The sequence below is a fragment of the Notothenia rossii genome, assembly GCF_949606895.1.
Source record: "Notothenia rossii genome assembly, chromosome: 1".
Classification (NCBI taxonomy): domain Eukaryota; kingdom Metazoa; phylum Chordata; class Actinopteri; order Perciformes; family Nototheniidae; genus Notothenia; species Notothenia rossii.
In genome coordinates this window covers 51243990-51250245 of record NC_136912.1, presented here as the reverse complement: position 1 = coordinate 51250245, position 6256 = coordinate 51243990, and the positions used below count along the sequence as shown (strand labels likewise).

The following is a 6256-nucleotide window of genomic DNA, read 5'->3' as shown; positions in this document are numbered from 1 at the left end:
AAAAGTGTTTTTAAACAACTTGAATTTCAGGGGGAGCGCGGGGCTCCGTTGTCGGGGCGCAGCGCCCCTCCAAAACAATGGTAGGGGAAACACTAATATGTACAGTATAAATGCATAATGTGTGCCAGAGTAATGATCAGATCAATTATTATTGCATATAGAGTAATGCACAGATTAATTATTATTACATAGAGTATTGCACAGATGTTACTGTTATTCTAAATAATCCTATTTATTTTTCCTGTTTTACAGCTTCATTACAACGCTTACTATCACCAACACACACATATCCACACACACACACACATAAAACCAACGGCACTTTTCTCACTGTCTCTCTTTCTATAACTCTGTCTCACTTTCTCTTTCAATCACTCTCTCACTTTCTCTTTTAATCACTCTCTCACTCCTACAAATGGCTGGAGGGTCACAACAAAAGACCTGCCCAAACTGTAGAGAAAATATTTACTGTGGAAATAAAATCTGCCCACTATGTGAACATCCACAGCCAAACAATGTGAGACTCAAAAAGAAAATGGACAAATTCCAAAGCCAGCAGAAGCAGTGGTTGTCATCCATGACTAAAAACAGAATCAAGTCCCACGTTCTTGATGACGCCGCCCTTCTGGTATGTAGTTTACAGAATTATCTCATTCACCAAAAGTGTGAAAAGTAGTTTTATTACTTTGACAGAGGACTATACATGAACTGGTATTGCTTCACATCCACAGTATTAATTGTATCATTAATGAGAATATAATTCATGATTAATGATTTTCAAACAGCATTAACTATTATGTGTAGGAAGTTACAGTGTCTCATAAGTTAAAATGTAAACAACAGTTTTGTGTATTTATCTAATTGATCTCTTTACCTCTCAACAATTATTTTCCCAGCTGGAGAAGTTGCATGCCCTTGGCTTGAAGCCCCTGCTGCTGCTGGTGTATTCCCCTACCAAGAGGGTGCCACGGACATCTAAAATGAAGGTTTTGATGCCCATGCATGCCCATGCATGCCCATCTTAGCCCACCAGCCAAGACATGCCTCGACAATGTGGAGGCCATTTTCAAGCTGATGGTTGCAGGTGAGATTGCATTTATTTAATAACCATCTGCACGAGTCACTCATTGACTATCTGTTATACAATGTGTGGTGTTGATTTGTCCTGTTTATTTCAAAGCAACAAAGAGAGTAATTTTAAAGAGCTGGGGTCTCATTTATAACTGTTATGTATGAACAAAACAGCGCTTGAAAGAGGTGTATGCCACTTCCCATGCAAAAGTTGTAATCTATATATTTTTTTTAATTGAGAGAAGATTATGATGACAGGGGAAATTGTCTATGCAGATGGTGAAATTGAAGCCAGATTGTAGAAATACATGTTATAAGCATCATTATACATATAATAAAGCCTATGAGTCCTAATTATATTGCAGGCCAAAACTTAAATAAATACATTTTGTTCACTTATCAAACTTCCATTTTCCAATGATAACCCAGTGTGGGGGATACCATTGACTTTTGCAAATATTGAAGCGATCAGTTTGATTGCTGTAAACATTGAAATACAGTATGATAATCGTAATGCTGCATGGTGGACCACTGGCACGGCTAGGACCCCCTGAAAGTAAGAATTAAGATGGGACAAGTGTTCTGGGACATCCTCCACCACAATCAGAGTCACAGTCACACAGTCAGAAAAAAAAAGGTGTTTCTTCTTCAAATAAATTGCGCTGAGCAGTGGCTCTGTGGACAACCCTCAGCTTCTCTGGCTCCTCTGCCCTGATGCCAAGCAGATACCTGTGGGTGACATCATACTCAATCAATCCTTTTTTACAGTTTAGCTTGATTAGGGTTGCCTTTGTTTGCATGTTTTGCACATTGGCCTAATTTCATATTTTATAATGTATGTGTGTGTATTCCATGTTCCTGTTTTCAAACATTCAATGTTCAAAGGTGTTATTGTCATATGCACCGCTACAGCGTAGTTGTTGGAAATTACAATCTTAACTCCCAGGCTCCTCCAACAATGCAGCATACAAATAGTACAAGAAGAAATAAAATAGTGCAAGAAGAAACTAGTCCAACAACGTAGGTGCAAAACTAACATGCAGGAATAAGTCAAATATATACTTATAAAATAGAATAAGATAAGACAGAAAGTAAAATGAAATAATATGGGGAGGCATGAATGAAAAGGTTGTATAAACAGATGTGGATATGTATAAATATATTATATATGAACAGATAACTAACCAATGCAACATTATGGTATTATACATAATAAATAAATAAATAAATATGTGGGCTTTTAAACAGATTTGTACTACAAACCCTTTTTAGGTTGGACAAGACTCAACCCAGACCAAGAGGAGAACCCTGACACACCAACACCACCCCAAGACCAACCCAACCAACTGCCCGATGGAAGCTACATCTTAAATTTGGTGCCATGTGATCTATCACCCATCACCCATCACCCATAGACAGCAACCACAGGAATCAGTAGATCCACCACCACACCAGGCTCCAAGAACCCACCCACCACCACACCAGGCTCCAAGCACCCACCCACCACCAAACCAGGCTCCCAGCACCCACCCACCACCAAACCAGGCTAATAATGTATTCCATACAATTACAGATTGCTCTCACAACCATCTTGAGGTGTTCCCTGTCAACAAAATAATAAAGACAAGGAACCGAAAGGTAGGATAATGATTACCTTGATGACAGTGTTTGCTGTTGCATAACTTTTCTGAATTTGTATAGCAATTACTTTATCTTACCTTGAAGGAATGCTGTTGTCCAATTCACAATATTAAGCTATTTGTGTAAACATCCTGTAAATCCCTCTAGTCGGTCAGATGTCTTTTTTCACGACTATATTTTGAAATATATGCAAACTATTTGAACAATACATATATCATAAGTACTTGTGAAAGTACAAAGTTCAAAGAGCATACAGATGTACAATGTCTTTGTCTGCCTGCAACAGGGGGGGACGGAGCACCTTTATGACTGGGAGCCCTGCACCATTTGGTATGTTAATTGGCTTTTGTACAATTACACCAATGTGTGCTGTTAACATTTGTGGTAATTGTTGGCACGCCATTATCTTAGGCGGATTTTTTTAAAGAAAAATACACAAAAAGTTCTGCTGTCTGTAGCACCAGCTATACACAAGTTATTTTAAATGTGCAAAGTCCACACTAAAAGATACATTGAAACTAGGTAGTTTATTTAATTAAAGCTGTGTCAATATTTGAAGTGAGAACAGCTGCTGAGGTCAGTGCAGAAAGCAGAACAGTGTGTATAATATATATCGCTCAATAATATATGTAACAGGCCTACATTTCACACTTTATTTGTAGGCTTTAGGAGATATCTACAAATAAACAGTCGATATTTTTCATGAAACCATATAGTGCTTCACATAATAAAATATACAAGGGCTGTAGCCTGTTATTTAGTTATGCTTCAGGAGCTCTTTGTGTTTGTTGTACAATGTGTAGGTGTGGTTGTGTGGTTGTGTGTGTGTGTGTGGTTGTGTGTGTGTGTGTGTGTGTGTGTGTGTGTGTGTGTGTGTGTGTGTGTGTGTGTGTGTGTGTGTGTGTGTGTGTGTGTGTGTGTGTGTGTGTGTGTGTGTGTGTGTGTGTGTGTGTGTGTGTGTGTGTGTGTGTGTGTGTGTGTGTGTGTGTGTGAGTGAGAGTTGAAGGTGCAGGCAGACAGGCGGGTCTCAGTAGCTTAAAGGGGACCTATCATTCTATATTTGAATAATATATTTTAGGGCCATCAGTGTTGGGTGTAACGCGTTACAAAAGTAACGGAGTTACAGTAATATATTACTTTTTGCTGTAACGAAGTAATGTAACGCATTACTAAGGAAATGTGGGTAATATATTACCCGTTACAATGCTCAGTAACGCAGTTACAACACATTTTAACCCGAAATTAAATGGTGTTTTGTTTTTTAAGAATGTACTAACATAGCGAGACATTCCGACACCGGACAAATTGTGCGGGTAGATTAGTAAACCTGGTGTTTACCCTTCAGGCTTCGCGTCGAGATCTTCGGGGAAGTTGAACGTTATGCAACCATTCAAAAAAGAGAACGTAGCGAAAAATACAAACAACAAATTGTGTCAGGTGCGCGTGAGCTGCTCCGCTGCGCGTGCATCATTTCCAAAGTGCTTCCACAGCAGTGACACACATCTGATCTGTGGATAATCATTTATACGAAAATGGTTAAAGCAACCATCACTAAACGCCAGCAACACTGCATCTACTGCAGACAGTAGCAACAGGTCAGATGCGGTCATCACGTTACCCTCCGTTGTGGACACTAGCTTACTCCCGCCTGACTCGCCAGCCCCGGAGCATCAGTCTTCGTCGCCCGAAACTACGCCGCCCCTCTGCGGCCCGCAGGTGCCAGGTATATCTAAACAACTACCCGCCTGTACAGTGGGGTAAGGCGGTCATTTTGCAGCTTGTGGTATAAAAATAGACAATGGCTAGAATATTCATGTGAAAATAGTACCATATTCTGACATGCCTGTAGAAATGTTGGGTCAAAAATAATGCATACAATAGCACAGATGCCTTCACCACGAATGGCTACAAAAATATCTCATATCCCAAGCTTATTATCAACGAGCTGATGTTGCAGCTGAAATGTTCTCCAGGTCACAAAGTCAACCTCACATGATGATGTGATACCAGTTTTCAAGCACAGTAAATATTCTCTTCCCAGCGTATATGATGGGACCAAGGTGATGATGTAGTAGGCTACATGGTTTTAATAATACTTTTGCCTTTCAATGTTTGCCATTTCAAACCATGAGCATGGTTTAAATAATATTTGCCTTGATTTACAATATGTTAACCTTCATTATAGTCCTTGACAGCGGTCTGTACTGCTGTATTAACAACGTGTCACATGTTAAGTATTTACAATCAGAATCGAGTATTCAACTAAGCCCTGTAATACAAGTTGTTAGTAGCCTTAAGGGCCTACACAGTTGATATGCTATACCACATTGCCCTTCACTGGATGCATAATGAGCTGCACTAAACTAAATTTGAGCATTTAAAATACCTAGCTATTCTTTTGCGGTTATTTTGGTGAAAGTAGCTAAAAAGTAACTAAAGTAGTGTAACTCATTACATTTCAGAGACAGTAATATTGTAATGTAACTTATTACTTTCAAAAGAGAGTGATAAGTAATATTTAATATATTACATTTTGGAAGTAACTTGCCCAACACTGAGGGCCATACCTATATAAGGTATATTTATAAGTTTTATTTTCCAAAATACCAAACAGATCATGCATTTTAGCCATGCCTCATTTTGCCTCACTCCAGCTCTGTCTTTGCATGAGCTGGAGCTGACACCCCCCCCCCCCCCCCCCCCCCCTTACAAAGGAGGGGGCGAGGCACAAGCGTCATGTTACTATGCTGTTGCCATGCTGTTGCTATGCTGTTGCCATGCCACTGCAACCTCTCATTCCCCTGATAGGTGGAGAGTTGACCATACAGGTGGAGTGACATCATAGAGGTGCAAATCAGAATCCACATGTATCAAATCCGTTGCAGCCATGTTTTTAGGTCCCCTTTAAGGTAGTATGTGACATATAAATGGTCAAAAATGGTACATTCTCCATTAGCTTACGAGCTCCATGTTCAAGCGATCGACTATTCCTTCGCAACGTTGCATCACATTGGATATCCGCTTAAGTTGCCCTAGTTTGGAATTTTTCCGATCATTTCCCTATGACGAATTAGCAAAAATGTGCTTAAAATGCATGAAAAATGCCAATTTTTCAAAATGGCCAGCTTTCTGGGGGGCGGGGCTAATGAAAAGCAATTTGAAATATGTGTGCAATCATAATAGCAATGTGTATACAGCGTTTCGCGAATATCGGAAAAACTATATGCAAACAGTTTGGAGCAATTTGCGACATGTAAATCGTCAAAAATGGTGTATTCGCTGTTAGCTTACGACCTCCACGAGTGATTTTTCAAAAATGTGCTCCGCAATTAAGTATCATATTGGATAGGGGCTGAACTTGTCCTGGATTGGAATTTTTCCGATCATTTCCCTAGGAGGAGTTGGCAAGAATGTGCTTAAAATGCATGAAAAACGCACATTTTTCAAAATGGCCGACTTCCTGGGGAGCTGGGCTAATAGAAGGCAATTTGAAATATGTGTGCAATCATAATAGTAATGTGTATACAGCGTTTTGTGAATATCG

At 39.6% G+C, this 6256-nt stretch overlaps 1 long non-coding RNA gene across 1 annotated transcript; it reads left to right on the top strand.

Annotated features, from left to right (window-relative positions):
- Positions 1-389: 389 nt before the first annotated feature.
- On the top strand, positions 390-2475 carry LOC307018715. Its single transcript, XR_013802481.1, has 3 exons — positions 390-628; positions 897-1084; positions 2344-2475. It is a non-coding gene; the product is annotated as an uncharacterized lncRNA (long non-coding RNA).
- The last annotated feature ends 3781 nt before the right edge of the window (positions 2476-6256 follow it).